The following is a 17818-nucleotide window of genomic DNA, read 5'->3' on the forward strand; positions in this document are numbered from 1 at the left end:
ACATCTGGTAAAATTATCCTTCAAAAAATGAAAAAGGAATTAAGGCATTCCAAGGCAAACAAAAGTGGAAGGATTTCATCATTAATAAATCTGCCCTACAGTTATGCTAAAAAGGGTCCTTCAAGCTGAAATGAAAAGACACTAGACAATAACTCGAAGCCATGTGAAGAAACACAATTTCAGTAAAGATAACTACATAAAGAAATATAAAAACTAGCGTCACTGTATTTTGGTTTGTAACTTTTCTTTGTGTTTCCTATATGATTCAAAAGACAAATACATTAAAAAATTATAAATATTTTAATGAATGTGCAATGTATAAAGATGTAATTTATGACAATGTAAAGGAGGGAAATGGAATTGTACAGGAGTAGAGGTTTTGTATGCTACTGAAACTAAGTTGACATCAATTTAAATGTCACTGTTACAAATTTAGTATATTAACTGTAATCCTTATGGTAACCACTAAGAAAATGCCTAAAAAGTATATATGAAAGGAAATGAGACAAGAGTCAATACAGTACACTACACAAAATCAATTTAAACACAAAAGAAGGAGTTAATGGAATGAGGAACAAAACTGTGTAAGACATACTTAAGAAAACACAGTATACCAAAATATGCAAGATACAGCAAAAGCAGTGCTCAGAGGAACTATGTAACTGAAAAAGCCTATACCAAAAAAGAAGAAAGATCTCAAATCAATAACCTAACACCTTAAGGAACTAGAAAAGAAAAGAAAAGAAAAAAACAATGAACAAAATCCAACACTAGTAAAAAGGAGGAAATAATAAAGTGGAGAGTAAAAAATAAAGAATAGAAGAACAATATAATCAAGGAAACCAAATTTTGGTTCTTTGAAAATACCAACAAAATTGACAAACTTTAGCTAGACTAAAACCAGAGAGAACATTCAAATAACTAAAATTAGAAAGTAGAAACATTACCACTAACCTTATAGAGATAAAAAGGATTACTGCACAGTAACAGATTACCTAGAAAAAACAGACAAATTCCATAAAACACACAAATTATCTAAACAGACTCAGGAAGAAAGAAAAAATCTGAATAGATCTATCAAGTGAAGAGATTGAATGGGTATTCAAAAACTTCCCATCAACAACAAAAAAAGGCTAGGACAAGATGGCTTCAGTAGTGAACTGCATCAAATGATTAAAGACAAATTAACACCAACTCTCAAACTCTTCCAAATAATCAGAAAAGGAGGGAACATTTCTAACTCATTCTTTGAGGCAAGTATTACTGTGATACCAAAGTCAAAGTTACCACAAAAAAAGAAACCTACAAACCAACATCTTTTATGAATTGTAAATAAAAAATATTAGCAAACCAAACTCAAGAGCATTTTAAAAGGATTATACACTGTGACCAAGTGGGACTTATTCCAGGAGGGCAATAGTGGTTCAACATATAAAAATCAATCAATGTAATATATCACATTTATAAGATGAGCTAAAAAACAAACAAAAAAACCATGTGATTATCTCAATTGATACCAAAAAAACACATTTGACAAAATCCAATATCATTTCATAATTTAAAATGCTTGGAAAACAAAGAATAGAAGGAAACTTCTTCAACATGATAAAGGGCATTAATGAAAAACCCACAAGTAACATAATACTTAATAGTGAAAGACTGAAAACATTCCCTCCAAGATCAAGACTAAGACAAGGATGCCCACTTTCATCGTGGCTTTTCATCAATTTGTTGGAAGTTCTAGCCAGATCGATGAGGCAAAGGAAAAAATTACAGGCATCCAAAATGGAAAGGAAGAAGTAAAATTATATGTATTCTTCTATGAGATCATGCTATGTATGGAAAATTCCAAAGAACTCACAAAAAAACAAAACAAAACAAAACAAAACAAAAAACTACTAGAGCCAATAAATAAATTCAGCAAAATTACGGGGTACAAGATCAAAACAAAAACTGGTTGTGTTTCCATACAGCAGCAATGAAGAATCTGTAAATGCAATAAAGAAAACAATTCCATTTACAATAGCATCCAAAAGAATATAATATCTAGGGAATAAATTTAACCAGGGAGATGAAAGAGGGTATTTAAAACTACAAAATATTGCCAAAAGAAACTAAAAGCTTAAATAAATGGAAATATATCCCATGTTCACAGATTGGAAAACTTAATATTTGTTAAGATGGCAATACTATCCAAAACAACATACAAATTAAATACAATCCCTAACATAATTTTTTTATAGAAAGAGAAAAGTCAATCCTTAAGTTCATATGAAATTTCCAGGGACTCTGAATAGTCAAAACAGTCCTGAAAAAGAAGAACAAAATTGAAGTACTCTCACTTTCCTATTTCAAAACTTATTACAAAGCTACAGTAATCAAAAGACTACAGTAATAGAATAAGGATAGACATAGAGATTACTGGAATAGAATTGAGAGTCCAGAAATAAACGCACATATCTATAGCCGATTGATTTTTGACAAAGGTGCCAGGACCATTCCATGGAGAAAGAACAGTCTCTTCAACAAATGGTGCCGGGGCAATTGAATATCCACATTCCAGAGAACATAGCTGGACCACTACCTCATACTGTATGCAAAAATCAACTCAATCAACCACATAAATATAAGAGGTAAAACCATAAAACTCTTAGACGAAAATACAGTGGTCTTCATATCCTTGGATTTGACAATAAATTCTTAGATATGACACCAAAATCAAACTCAATAAAAGGAAAAATGAATAAATTGGATTTCATCAATATTAAAAACTCGTGTGGGATGCCTGGGTAATCATCCAACTTCAGCTCAGGTTGGGATCTCACGGCTCGTGAGTTTGAGCTCCACCTCAGGCTCTCTGCTGTCAGTTCAGAGCCTACTTTGGATCCTCTGTCTCCCTCCCTGTCTCTGACTCTCCACCCAACTCCCCCACTCTGTCTCAAAATAAATAAACATTAAAAAATATATATATTAAAAAGTTGTGTGCTTCAAAGGACATTTCCAAGAATGTGAAATAACAAGCAACAGAATGCATTCGCAGGAGAAAATATTTACAAATCACATATCTGGTAAGAAGAGTCTAATATCCAGAATACATAAAGAAAACTCTTAGAACTCAACAAAGACACGCTATCCAATTAAAAAACAGGAAAAGATGTGAACAGCTATTTCTCCAAAGAGGATATATAAATGGCCAAAAAGCATGACAAGATTTTCAACATCTGTAGTTATTAGTGAAATGCAAATCTAAACCACAATGAGATATCATTTCACACCTCGTAGGATGGCTCTAATTTTTTTAAATAGAAAAAAACAACTGTTGGTGAGAAACTAGAACCACCACACAACGCTGACAGGAACGTAAAATGATGCACTTGCCGTAGAGAACCGTTTGGCGTTTCCGCAAAAAGTCAGACGCAGGATTACCACATGATCCAGCAATTCCATTCCCAGGTATATACCCCAAAGAACCGGAAACATGTACTCAAACAAACACTTGTTCAAACTGTTCATAATATTCACAAGAGCTATTCACAATAACGAAAAAATGAAAACCACCCTAGTGTCATAAAGTGATGAATGGACAAATTATGGTATAACCACAAAATGGATTATTATGACCATAAAAAGGAATGCAGTATTGATATGTGCCACAACATGGAAGAACCTTTGAAATATTGTCAACTTAGAGAAGTCAGTCACAACGGAACACACAGTGCATACAGCTGACCTTGAACAATGGAGGGAATTAGGGGCACCAACACTTCCCTGCGGTTGAATATGCACATATACCTTTTTGATTCCCCCCAAACTTAACTACTAACAGCTTACTGTCGTCCAGAGGCCTCACCAATAACATAAAGAGCCAATTAACACATATTGTGCGTGTAATAAATATTATAGACCCTATCAGTACAATAAAGTAAGAGAAAATAATATGTTAAGAAAATTATAAGAGAAAATACACTTAAAGTACTATACGGTAAAAAATTCACCTGTGAGTGAATCTGTATAGTTCAAACATGTATTTTCCAAGGGTCAGCTAGAATTCCAATACGAGAAACATACAGAGTAGGTAAACCCAGAGACAGAAAGCAGATTGGTGGCTGCCAGGGGTGGAAGGGAGGGAGAAATAGGATGTGACTACTTAAGACATATGGGTGATTACCTTTTTAGGCGATAAAAATGTTTTGGAACTAGAGAGAAGTGGTGGTTGCACAACAATGCAGATGTATTAAATGTCACTGAATTATATACACTTTAAAATGGTTAATCATGGTTATATGAATTTCACCTAAAAATATATTTTTTAAACTGATCTCCTCGAGCAGATGGAATGAATATACACTGCTGCTATAATGATAAACTAGTACAAGAACTTTGAAAACTAATTTGACATTATATAGCAAAATTGATAATGAACATACCCCATGACCCTGCAATTCCAATCTACTAACTCTCTCCGTTGATGACAAGCACTCACCTGGTTACCTACTAGAAACTAACAAATACCCATGTTTTCTCCTCCCTCAGTGACTACATTCAGTTCCTTTGGACAAAGTGACATTGACTATTTCCTGCCATGTGCTAGGAGACACAACAGTGAATGATACATAGTACCTCTGCCTTACAGAGTTTACAATGTACTGAAGGCAATATAAAACTAAAGACAGTGACACAGGGTGCCTAGGTAGCTCAGTCAGTTAAGCGGCTGACTCTTGATTTTGGTTCACGTCATGATCTCACAGTTCGTGGGTTCAAGCCCTGCATCAGGCTCTGCACTGATAGCGTGGGGCCTGCTTGGGATTCTCTGTCTCTCTTTCTCTCTGTCCCTCCCCCACTCAGGCTCTTTCTCAAAAATAAATAAATATTTTAAAAAATAAATTAAAAAAATAAAATAAAATACAGTGTCATAAGTACAGTAAGAAGGGAAAAAACAGCATGCTATTGGAGCACATGAGATAGGCAACTAACACAGACTTGAGAAAGTTCAAAAAAGTTTCCTGGAGGACGGGGCACCCAGACTAAGTTCTTAAGGATACATAGGATGAGTCAGACAAGCGAAGGGAGGCAAAAAATTCTAATCACTCACCTAATCCTTACTTTTCTTGTTTTAGTTTTATTCAAACCATTGTTCCCTCTTTTTTAATCCCTACTATTACCCACTAGAAAGTACACCCCATTACTGACCTGCAGAAGCCACCAAAGCACTACGTTCCTTCCAATAGCTTCCAAAGTGAACTATGTAAAAAATCTGCTCCTATCACTCTCTTGCTTAAATCTATCAATAACTACCCAAAATACAAAATAAAACGCTACTCCCCACAAAGAATTAAAGCCTCATGGATGAGATCCTTGCCTGTCTCATCTTCTGCCTCTTCTTCTTACTGGATGATTCAGCTTTTTAAAATTTTCATGCATCACTCTTCTTTCTCACCAGCGAGAATTTGCTTTGTATTTCCGATGCCTTACTTATGTTACTAACATATAATGAGTCCTTAATACATGTTTCTTGAAGAAATAAATGAACAGATTAAATAACAGCAACAGCTGTGATTTATTAAGCACCGATGATACCCCAGATACCCCATTAGGTGCTGTGTACACATTCACCTCTCATTCTCACAATCACCGTGAAAGCTAGTGTTAGTAGCCTCACATCAGGAAAAAGATCACTAAGGCTCAGGAAACATTAGGTAACTTGCCGAAGTTACAAATCAATTAAGTAGCAGCTCCAGAAGTGGGACTCAGATCGGTTGGATTCCAAAACCACTATTTTTCTACTGCATCAAGCTGTCTCCCAAACTACTCTTAAATATCCTCTCTCTCCAAATATTAGTGCATCTTCTTATTTATAAACTGCCTTCCCCAAAGTGAACATCAATTAGAACTGACTCTAATTGTGTTAAGATGCGCCAAACGTTGCTTTAGGAGTACCACTCCAGTTCCCCAAACAAAGAAGTTTGGGGACAAAAGAACTAATAATTATTAATAGTCCAATCATTCCAATAAAACAATCCTTGTCAATCATCTGTCTAAAACGGGAAAGAAAAGTAAAGTTTTTATTTTGTATGACAGTGTTGAAAATCACCTTACCATTTGCTAATTCTTCACATAATATACATTTTAGTTTGCTGGAGAATGGAATGAAAAACACACACTCCTTATCACAAACATGTATCTGCCCTCGGGAGGCAGATGGTGCAGGAAGACCCACTTTGAATTAGGCAGTACATGCTTCATCCGTACTTAGAAGTTAATATTTGATTTCTCATGTATCCACCACCTACTGCCCTACTAGAACACACACTGTACAAGCAGACGCAACGTGAGCTCTGTATCATACTCGATCCCCCTGGTCATGCAGTCTGTTAGCATGCTTACACTCCTCACCCCAAAATAAAACATTCTCCAAAAACTCAAGACCCAGAAGAATGAAAAATTCAAACTGTTACGAATGTAAAGGTTAAACAATGGTGACAGAGCTTCAAACATCAAATGGAAAGGAAGAAAAGTAGGTAAAAAGGAGAAAAGAAAACGATCAAATATTCAGTACCCATAATATATACCAAGCACATAAATTATTCCATTTAATAGTAGGTTGCTAATGTTGCTTGAATAACTGACAAAAACACGATTTTACACCCCAAGTTTGCTAAAATTAGTCCTGAGAGAAAAGGTAACATGTAAGGAGAGCAACCTTACTTGTTGTCCTTCCATTGTTTGTACCATTTTAATGGGATTTTTCTATTAATCTTTGACAAGCCATGAAATTTTATATTTTCACCATGACCAACCCATGAAATTTACCAACTTTGTCCATGATTCATACCAGGTCATAGTTATAATGTCTGCTATGCATTTTAGCTAAATAACCACTGAAACTTCTCCCTTTGGACAGAATGAAAAATCTGCCTATAATTAAAGCAGGAATTGTTAACTACAAGCAGTTAAAGTTTACAGCATTGTTTGACAGTTGCAAAGATAAGCCAGTAAAAAGCCTGAGATGCTGTGTCTACCTGTACTTCCCACACATTTGAACAATAGTGTGATATCTCTTAGCATCATAAAATCAATCTCAGATTAGGTAATGAAATATGCACCAGCCTTTTCCCAGAACCTTTGACAAATCACACACAATCCTAAATCTTCATAAATCACGATTAAAGACAAGTGTATCATCACCAACGCATATATCTTCCCAAGCCTGACCCAGAGACTAATGAGAAAAGGCCTAGACTATCTCATCTGATTAATTAATTCAAAATGTCTGCTGTTATTCAAATGTGAGGCTGGTATTATTTGAATAACACTTGACAGCAGCGCCTGAAGATATCATTTCTGATTTGTGAAGCCGCCGCTGCATAACTGATGATAGTTTATGAAAATGTTCCAATGAAGCTGCTTTTCTTGGCACAACTGTGAAAGATTTGCCAAAGAGGTGGTTCTTTTTTTGTCAGCAGTTGATGTTGCTAATGTTGTCAAATATTTCCCAAATACATAGTCTCTGGAGTCTTTTCTCCTTAAATATTGCCACAATAGCAGCTTTTCCACCTTCCAACTTTGATGTGCCTGAACACAAAATTGCCTTACAGAAGCCCTCTCTCCTTTTTAAGGATCTAAACAGCACCTTCCCAGGATTCACTGAGTCCCGCCAACCAGCACTTTTTTACAAAAAGGAACTTGACACTGTGCTGAACTGAGTATGAGCCTGAGACTGAGGGACACTTTTACTCAACTCAGTATTATTTCTTCCTTACAGAATGTCAAAAGGAAGGTCATGTGGGCACCTGGCTGGTGCACAGGTACAGCATGCGACTCTTGACCTCTGGGTCGTGGTTTGTGCCAATCCTGCTGGTTGGGTGCAGAATTTATTAAAAAAAAAAAAAAAAAAAAAAAAAAAAAAAAAAAAGGAAGACCATAAAACATCTTAAGGTCATGGCTTTTTTTTAATTGGAAAGCAAAAAAAGTATTTTTAAAAGCCTAAATTTACTGTTTGCCCCTTCAAAACAAATTACGGCTCTCTGGTCAAAATGTAACGAACGGAGCTAAGAGAACATCAGAATCGACCTTACTTATGTTCTGATCCACTTTTTACTTCGGAGATTTTTCAACGGTTCATACTACATATGGCAGTATCAGATTCTCCAACTGATAGGCTCAAATTTTCCTTCTCTGTAATCCTAGCGAAGAGTACAAAGACTCCTCAGAGCTATGTTAAATACCTTGCAATGTGCATCTCCTTACCATTCAATTTCTTCTTCCTTGCCACTTAAAACACACTTGCGTCTAGAAGCCTCCTCCATTTACAAGCCCCCTCTACTTCCTCTTTATACGGTACATTCCATATTGCAGTACTGTGAAAACAACGTTAACGTGTAACCTATGTGATGACAATAACCAAATTATACCAATTTGATTAAATGAGCCAATCCTGCTTTTAAAAACACAGTTGCATATTAAATATTAAAGCTGAATGAGACCTTAGAAATCACCTAGTCCAACTTTTATTTTGTAAATAATCACTCCGCAACTTGCTCAGCCCCCAGGAAGCCTACGCTAGATCTGTGTGGAAAACGGACTCAACCAAGTGCCTCTGTTGATCTGTCCTTTTTTGCTATTATGTGTGCAGTCAAGAATGATTATAGGGTCCACTTTACAAAGGCCAAGTTGTCCTAACTTTGAAGATTATTCAGCAGAACATCATACTTGTATAGGCACTTAATAAATACTCCCAGGGGGCCACAATAATGGCTTAAAGATGTATTGTTACCTTCAGGGGTAACATAATAAAAACCTATTTCTTTTCAGGTCATCTTTCCATACAGATATTGTACATAAATGAAGATAAACTAATGATCTTAAGACAAGTTATATTTTATATGTAGTTTATTTCTCAAAAGGTGATGCAAGGATCCCTGGAGTTTCCTGAGACCCTTTCAGGAGACCACAAAGTCAAAATTATTTTTACAATACTAAGAGGTTGTGGTCCCTGTTCACTGTTTTCATTTGCACTGATGGTATACAAGCAAAGGTAAGTGAAACTCTTGGTGCCTTAGCACGGAGCAAGGCAGGGGCACCAAACTCTACTAGCAGTCACTGTATTCTTTACCACTGGGCACTGAAGTTTAAAAAAAAAAAAAAAGGCCAATTTCAGTTCAGAATGTCCTTGATGAGATGATAAAAATTATTCATTTAATTATACCTTGAGTACATGTCTTTTTAATATTCTGTGTGACAAAATAGGAATTATACACAAAACACTGCCCCTGCATACTAAGTATAAGAGAAAGCACTTGTGTAATTGGGTTCCAAGCTGCACTAGCTGCTTAAAAAACAAATGACTAACAAACTATGGTTATCTCAACTTGGATATTTGGCAGACGTATTTTTGGAAAATGAACTTCAAGGAAAACAGCTACAGTTTTTGGCACTGATAAAATTCAAGCTTTTTAGTGAAAAAAATCAGAATTTTGAAACACTACGTTATGTCCACCACTGTGAGTTTTACAGCTTCCCAGTACTTAAAAACTTTTCTGGTAAGTTTGGTGTAATATTAACAAATGTAATGTTTTTGATCTTATATAATGAAATGTGTTAACATTTGGAAGATAAACATAACTCAATGAATCACTATTTTCCAAATGACCAAGACATATGTTACAAAATCATGCATGGGTAGAAGAGCCATCAAAGTGCAAACTAGACTAACAAATTTTAATGAAACAGAGCAGAAAAGTTTTGAAATGTGGCCTCAGATTCCACATTCGAACTTTTAAGAAACTACCACTAGTCAAGTTTTGGAGCAGTAAGTATCAAAAAAGAACATCCAGGGGCGCGTGGGTGGCTCAGTCGGTTAAGCGTCCGACTTCGGCTCAGGTCATGATCTCACGGTCTGTGAGTTCGAGCCCCACGTCGGGCTTTGTGCTGACCGCTCAGAGCCTGGAGCCTGTTTCAGATTCTGTGTCTCCCTCTCTCTAACCCTCCCCCGTTCATGCTCTGTCTCTGTCTCAAAAATAAATAAACGTTAAAAAAAAAAATTAAAAAAAAAAAAAAAAGAACGTCCATAATGACTGGAAATGGCTATTAAAATACTCTTCCATTTTCCATGTATATATCTACATTAGGTCAAATATCTCTTCATATACATCACCCATATGGCAACAGACTGAATCAGAAGCAAATATGAGAATCCAGTTGTCTTCTATGAAGCCGGACATTAAAGAGATTTGCAAAAATGTAAAATAATGCCATTCTTCTTACCATTTTGTTTTGTTTTGGAAAATGCTATTCAGGATAACATGTAAAAGTTTATGGGGTGCCTGGCTGGCTCAGTCAGGGGATGGGCCATGGGACTCTTGATCTCAGGGTTGGTAAGTTCGAGCCCAACAGTGGGTGTAGAGATCACTTAAAAACAAAAATCTTTTTGTTTTTTTAAACGTTTATTTATTTTTGAGACAGAGAGAGACAGAGCATGAACAGGGAAGGGGCACAGAGAGAGAGGGAGACACAGAATCCGAAGCAGGCTCCAGGCTCTGAGCTGTCAGCACAGAGCCCGACGTGGGGCTCGAACTCACAGACCGTGAGATCATGACCTGAGCCGAAGTCGGACGCTTAACCGACCAAGCCACCCAGGCGCCCCAAAAACAAAAATCTTTAAAAAGGAATATAACAGGGCTGCCTGGGTGGCTTAATCGATTAAGCATCAGACTCCTGATCTTGGCTCAGGTCATGATCTCACGGTTTGAGAGACTGAGCCCCAGGTCAGGCTCTGAGCTGACAGCACGGAGACTGCTTGGAATTCTCGCTCTCCCTCTCTCTCTACCCCTCCCCCGTTTGCATGTATGCATACATGTGTGCTCTATCTCAAATAAATAAAAATTAAAAAAAAAAAGAAATGTAACAAGTTTATAATTTGTAAAGTAACTTAATGTTTTTAAATGTTTCAATTTCTAACACAATATATACTGATAAATAAATGAAAATTCTTTTAAGAGTGTAAGGGGGTCCCAAGATCAAAAAGCTTGAGAATCACTGACATAGATATTCTCAAAAGTCTTCATTTAGGTAAGTTTAATATATTAAACGCAGTTTCCTACCCAAGAAATCATTTACTTAATTTATATATACAAGAACTGCATATATTTTAAAGGAATTCTACCATGTAGCAAAACTTGAATCCCTAATAAAGCACCAGTAAGCAAAGGAGCTGCCAATAAGACAAATTCCCTTCCTCACAAGGAGCTTATACTACCTACATTATAAACCAATACTTTTCTTTATTACAGGTGAACATATGCTAATTGCCAAATAAGTCCCTCAACAACCTACATCCCAAATTTCAGATTTCCCTCTCCTAACTCCCTGTCCTTTTTTTCCAGGTCTACCAGCATCCAAGGCTCACTGCTAGCTTGCTCTTCCCTTTCATGGAACTGTTCTATTTCATATTCCTGATTCTTTCCCCTCAATACAACCAAGCATTCACTAGACTCAGAGATCAATGGCCCTCTCGGTGTTTGCAGAACCACTAGGATGAGAGTAAATCCAGGGGTGCCTGAGTGGCCCAGTTGGTTAAGCATCCAACTTCAGCTCAGGTCACGATCTCACGGGTTTGTGGGTTCAAGCCCCGCATCGGGCTCTGCACTGACTGTGCAGAGCTTGCTTGTGATTCTCTCTCTCCCTCTCTCTGCCCCTCCCTCATTCGTGCGTTCTCTCCCTCTCAAAATAAATAAACATTAAAAAAAAAAGACAGAAAGTAAATCCATTAGGCTTCCAAGAAGAAAATGGGTTGCAATTACAAATTGGGACAAAATATGGTTTAAAAAAAAAAAGCCAACCTCTATAAAAGCGGTTTTTAAACTGAGAGCCATGGTCTGCATGAGGGCCATTAGGATTTTCAAGGTGTCTATAAACTCCCTGCAACTGTATTCAAACTTCTATGAGCAGGTGCATTTTTTTAGTAAGTGGGCAATGGACCCATTGCTTTCACAGACTCACAAAGGAAACTATAACCAGAAAAGATTTAAAACTTCCTGCTCTACAGCTTTCTGGAATACCACAAACATGGGTACTTGAGAAAGGCAGTTATGACTTATTAACTAGTAGATGGAAGAAATAACAGATATTTAAATTATATGGCTTTTTAAGAATAAAAACAAATAGGAGTAAAATATTCATCAAATAGTTGTAAGCCTTCCATGTCATAATGATTTTCATGAAGCAAAATATTCAGCAATGAGCTTATTTAGACATATACCCCAATTCACCAAGTTCACTTGTCATTTGAAATGGTCTTTTGGTACTGCAATTTAGAAAATCCATGACATAATTACATCCAATGGCTTTTCATGACAAATATTTAGGGTCTTGTTTTTTAACTATTTCAAATTGCTCTAAAGGTTATAGTTCAATTAAAAAAAAAGTAGACACAAAATACAATTTCCCAGATTTTCCACCTGATGAGTCGCAACAGATCCTTGGATGGTTCAAAACAAGAAATAAACAGTTCAACAATGATAACTTATGTAATTAAAATTAAGTCTACAGGACAAAACTACAGCAACTGAGTAAATGAAACTTTACTATACTCCCAATCATAATAATTTTAAAACCAGAACTCATTTTAATAACTCATAATCATAGTACATTTTTATTTAATCTTAGGTTAATCTTTGGACTAGTCAAATACATGTGACCAATCTGTCACCTCTGAAGGTAATTATTTAATCATTAACTTAAACAGAGATTTTTGTACCTTATAGATAGAAAACTCAGTTATGAAACCGTACAGTCTAAAATGAATATAAATCAATCATTATGACAGAAGAACTTATTTGAGAGTCAAAATGAACAAAATATTCTGTGTCAGCAAAATGTCTCTTGTCAAAATCTACTCTTTAAGATTTCACTGCATTATACTGAAACAAATGTCCTTCCCAACTCTATAGAGAAACAAATCTTAAACCATAAACCTAGTTATGAAATAGTTGCTTATTATCGTATCTAGGTTTTTTGCGTTTTTTTTTTAGTTTATTTATTTTGGGGTGGAGGGGTAGAGAGAGAGGGAGAGAAACAATCCTAAGCAGGCTCCGTGCTGTCAGCACAGAGACCATCATGGGGCTCAATCTTGCAAACCATGAGATCATGACCTGAGCCAAAATCAAGAGTCAGATGCTTAACCGACTGAGCCACCCAGGTGCTCTCAAATCTAGTTTTGTTGTTTTTTTATTTATTTTTATTTATTTTTTTAACGTTTATTTATTTTTGAGACAGGGAGAGACAGAACATGAACAGGGGAGGGTCAGAGAGAGGGAGACACAGAATCTGAAGCAGGCTCCAGGCTCTGAGCTGTCAGCAACAGAGCCCGACGCGGGGCTAGAACTCACGGACCGCGAGATCATGACCTGAGCCGAAGTCGGCCCCTTAACCGACTGAGCCACCCAGGCACCCCTCAAATCTAGTTTTAAAGTAAAAACTTCAAAGGTGAATATTTAATTCCAAGCATGTTAACAGGAGTTTCACCATAAATTTTTCTTTTTTTCGCATATATTATCATTAATGATAGTAATGGGAGAAGTAATAATATATACAAATTACTTTTACATGTAATTTGCATATAAATTACTTAAGATCCAGGTAAGTAGCTCCAGCAGTTTTCTTACATTGTATATGGTTATTACAGTTAAGATAAATTTCTACATAAAGGATTAGAAGAATGTAGTATCAGATTTAAAATATTCAACAGAGGGGCACCTGGCTGGCTCAGTCAGTACAAGCATGCGATTCTTGATCTCTGGGTAGTAAAGTAAGTTCAAGCCACTGGGTACAGAGCTCATTTAAAAATAAGTAAGTAGGGGCGCCTGGGTGGCGCAGTCGGTTAAGCGTCCGACTTCAGCCAGGTCACGATCTCGCGGTCCGTGAGTTCGAGCCCCGCGTCAGGCTCTGGGCTGATGGCTCGGAGCCTGGAGCCTGTTTCCGATTCTGTGTCTCCCTCTCTCTCTGCCCCTCCCCCATTCATGCTCTGTCTCTCTCTCTGTCCCAAAAATAAATAAAAAACGTTGAAAAAAAAAAAAATTTAAAAAAAAAAATAAAAAAAAAAAAAATAAATAAAAATAAAAATAAGTAAGTAAACAAATAAATAAATGAAATAAAATGTTCAGCAGATACACATCAGATAATGTATGGAGAAGGCATTTAATTATTTATTTAAAAATAAGTTATTGATGCTAAATGGGTGATGGGCATTAAGGAGGGCACTTGTTGGGAGGAGCAATGAATGTTACATGTAAGTGATAAATCACTAAATTCTACTCCTGTAACCATTATTACACTATATGTTAACTAACTTGGATTTCAATAAAACTTAAGAAATAAATAAGTAAAAATAAAAATAAAAAAAGTTATTGAGCACACTGTGTGTGCTTTAAAAAAAAAATAGACCACTTCTGCCCTCTAGGAGCTTACAATGTCCTAGAAAATGTAAACTTAAAAAGAAAAAAAAAAAAAAATCCTACCACTCCTAAATGAATCTTTGTAGCATACTACTACCCGTCAACTTAGCTCACTTTTTTTTTTTTTTTTTTAACGTTTATTTATTTTTGAGACAGAGAGAGACAGAGCATGAACGGGGGAGGGGCAGAGAGAGAGGGAGACACAGAATCGGAAACAGGCTCCAGGCTCTGAGCCATCTGCCCAGAGCCCGACGCGGGGCTCGAACTCACGGACCGCGAGATCGTGACCTGAGCCGAAGTCGGACGCTTAACCGACTGAGCCACCCAGGTGCCCCTTAGCTCACTTTTATCCAATGAACTTCAATGACCCAGAAAGCACCAAGATTTCTTAATTATAATAATAAGCCCTTCTAAGTAGAGATAAATAAAATCTCCCATTATTTTCCCTATTAGGTCATAATTTAATACTCCTTCCTTTATCTTATAACCCAGACAGACCTTTCTCTTTTTTGCATAGCTTTCACATAGCTAGCTGGAGATTTTGTACACCCCTCATATGCTACTTGTAAGTTTTAAAAAGAACAAACAAAATTAGGGATAACTGGGAATGGCAACACAAATCCCAAGTTTTAAAGACTGAACATATTTTTCAGTTGTCTACCTCTAAGAACATGCCTGTAAAAGGTCTGCAATACAAATAACACACATACACAGGGGCACCTGGGTGGCTCAGTCAGTTAAGCAACCGACTCTTGATTTCAGCTCAGGTCATGATCTCACAGTTCATGAGATCAAGTCCTACGAAGAGCTCTGCACTGACAGTGAGAAGACTGCTTGGGATTCTCTCTCTCTCTCTCTCTCTCTCTCTCTCTCTTCCTCCCCTGCTTGCACTCTCTCTCAAAATAAATAAATAAACTTAAAAAAAAGTAAACAAAAAAACAACACATGCACACACACAATACTGAAATGCATGAAAAAATCCTGGTATAATTTGTACCGATTTCCCTCCGACTTGTTTCCTGCCCTTAAATACTGTGGGATCACGGTTCACCAGTGACCATACTATCAAACATTACAGAAGGTGTGGTACTTCAATTTTACAAGAACTAATTTCTTTAAAATACAAACAACTTTATGCCCCTTATGAGAACCTGTGATCACGTTTAATATCTACAAATAATCTGTTTCTACAGCCTCCATACAGAGGGTCATCAAGTTAGAAATAGGATTATCAAATTAGAAATAAGCCTGTTTTATTTTTTATTTTTATTTGAGAGAGAGAGAGAAAGAGAGTGAGCAGGGAAAAAGGGCAGAGGAAGAGACAGAGAGAATCCCAAGAGGCTCCGCGCTCAGCAAGGAGCATGATGCAGGGATCAATCCCATAACCCCAGGATCTGGGCCTGAGTCGAAATCAGGAGTCGGATGCTCAACCAACTGAGCCACCCAGGCACCCCTTGAGACCTGAGCTGAGATCAAGAGTCAGATGCTTAACTGACGAAGCCACTCAGGCGCCCCTATCTTATTTTATTGAATGGATGTTTTTAGATGGTTAAAAACTGCTACCTTCACAGTAGCTGTCAAGGATCCCATGTCTATGAAACCAGGCAGGGGTAACAGAATATCTAGAACTACCAGTACAAAGAAAGGAATAGTGACTTCTCTGAATTTCTTTTTGAACTGTAATTATATCTTTATATCCTATATCCTAATCTATGAGTTCTAAAAACAAAATGTAAAAATAGGCTTAAGTCTACCTACCATAACTGTTAGCAAGGGCAACTCTAAGGAATGATCTAACACTCTAATATCCTAAGGTTCCAAGAACCATTTCAGATCTTAAAACAAAAGCTTTACCTATGAAAAATGTACAGTGTATTTCTAACTAAAAATTGAAACTTTTTGCAAAACAATATTTTTCTTATAGCATGTAGTTTCCCCTAAAAGGCGATAAACTCTTTATTCTTGCTTTGTGCCTTAAGACATAATCTGCTTTTATCCTTTAGCAAAATATGAACCAGCTACTAGGCTGACAATGCCAAGAACCATGACAAAATGGATTATTAATGAGAAACTGAACTCCAGAACTCTATTAATTTATGTCTTCCTGTCGGATCCAAAAGATATATCAGCCTTCTCACTCAAAAGAAAAAAATGCCAACACTGTACTTTGTTTTAAAGTTCTCCACAGATGAAGAATTCATTATCCAAAGTACAGTTCTGTTATTTCAGGCTTTCTTGTAGAATAAAGAATCTTTATCAAATGGCTAAGAAAGCTGCTGACAAGTGCAAGTACCTTGCAAAATATATTTACGTCAAACATTCACTGAGAAAACGGGGGAGGGGCAGAAAAAAGGTGAAAGCCCCTGCGAGAGTCCTATCCCCACCCTCCACCAGCAGTCTTTAGAAAACTAAGCCCTTTTGATTCCAGTTACAAAATGGTAAGCAGCATTAATACAACTGCATGTTTGTGGGCTTTTTTAATTCCTAATTACACTAATTATTCTGACATGAAGGGAAATGATCTAACAAGTGAAGAGAAGAATGTGTGATTTCTTTATGCATAAACAACAATGTTTAAGTGACAGAAAATATCCTTTTAAGCTTTCATAAAAAAAATCTATCTAATCTATGCTTATCATAATATTTATGAAATAAAAAAACCAGAGAGGAAAAATTGCTATAATGTACTCTGTGTGACCTCTGCTTTCTACGGAGAATGAAAACAGCCTTTTGCTTTTCAATCCCCATCAAAGTGGAGTAAAAGGAGGGACAGCGTTCCCGTGCTCACTGCCATTAATCATTGCTTTCTTCAAGCAAGTGCGTATTAATTTCTGTCATCCCAAACATCATCGAGTATTGTTACAGCACCGTTCACTCCTCATTCACCACCAGTTGTTACCAGTTTCCCTACACTGAGCAGAGACAGGGTGAATCGTGTGGATTTCAGTGTTAGAGGCCTTTATCCCTGGGGTGCTGACACCAATTAAGCCATTTCAAGAAGAAATGAGAACAGGCCCAACCCTTCCATGTAACAAGAGCTTGCACCTAGCTTTGGCAGGTTGCCATTTTCTCTAGCTTCACACTATAGAAATACTCTTCTCCACATCCTTTTGAATGATTCAGGCTGTTTACATGTAATCGGGAACAGTATCTTTTTGTTCATTTCTTCAGGTTCAAACTTAGTGCCCAACATAACCTAACACAAAAGACCAGGATAATCTAGACGGTAATCTAGAAAGATGAATGCTATTATTTACAGGATCATTAAATTCAGGTTAGGAAATGAAAACATATATTCTCTTTAATTCTGCGATAAAAAAAATTTTTAAAGGCATTTCAGGCACAAATTAGAGAGACCCCAAAAGCGA

The 17818-nt window shown here is 36.6% G+C and overlaps 1 protein-coding gene across 3 annotated transcripts in view; it reads right to left on the reverse strand.

Moving 5' to 3' along the window:
- Positions 1-17818, reverse strand: part of PBX3 (PBX homeobox 3) — a 220361-nt gene that overhangs the window by 186561 nt on the left and 15982 nt on the right. The window lies entirely within an intron of this gene.

This window comes from Neofelis nebulosa, chromosome 12, assembly GCF_028018385.1.
Source record: "Neofelis nebulosa isolate mNeoNeb1 chromosome 12, mNeoNeb1.pri, whole genome shotgun sequence".
Lineage (NCBI taxonomy): Eukaryota > Metazoa > Chordata > Mammalia > Carnivora > Felidae > Neofelis > Neofelis nebulosa.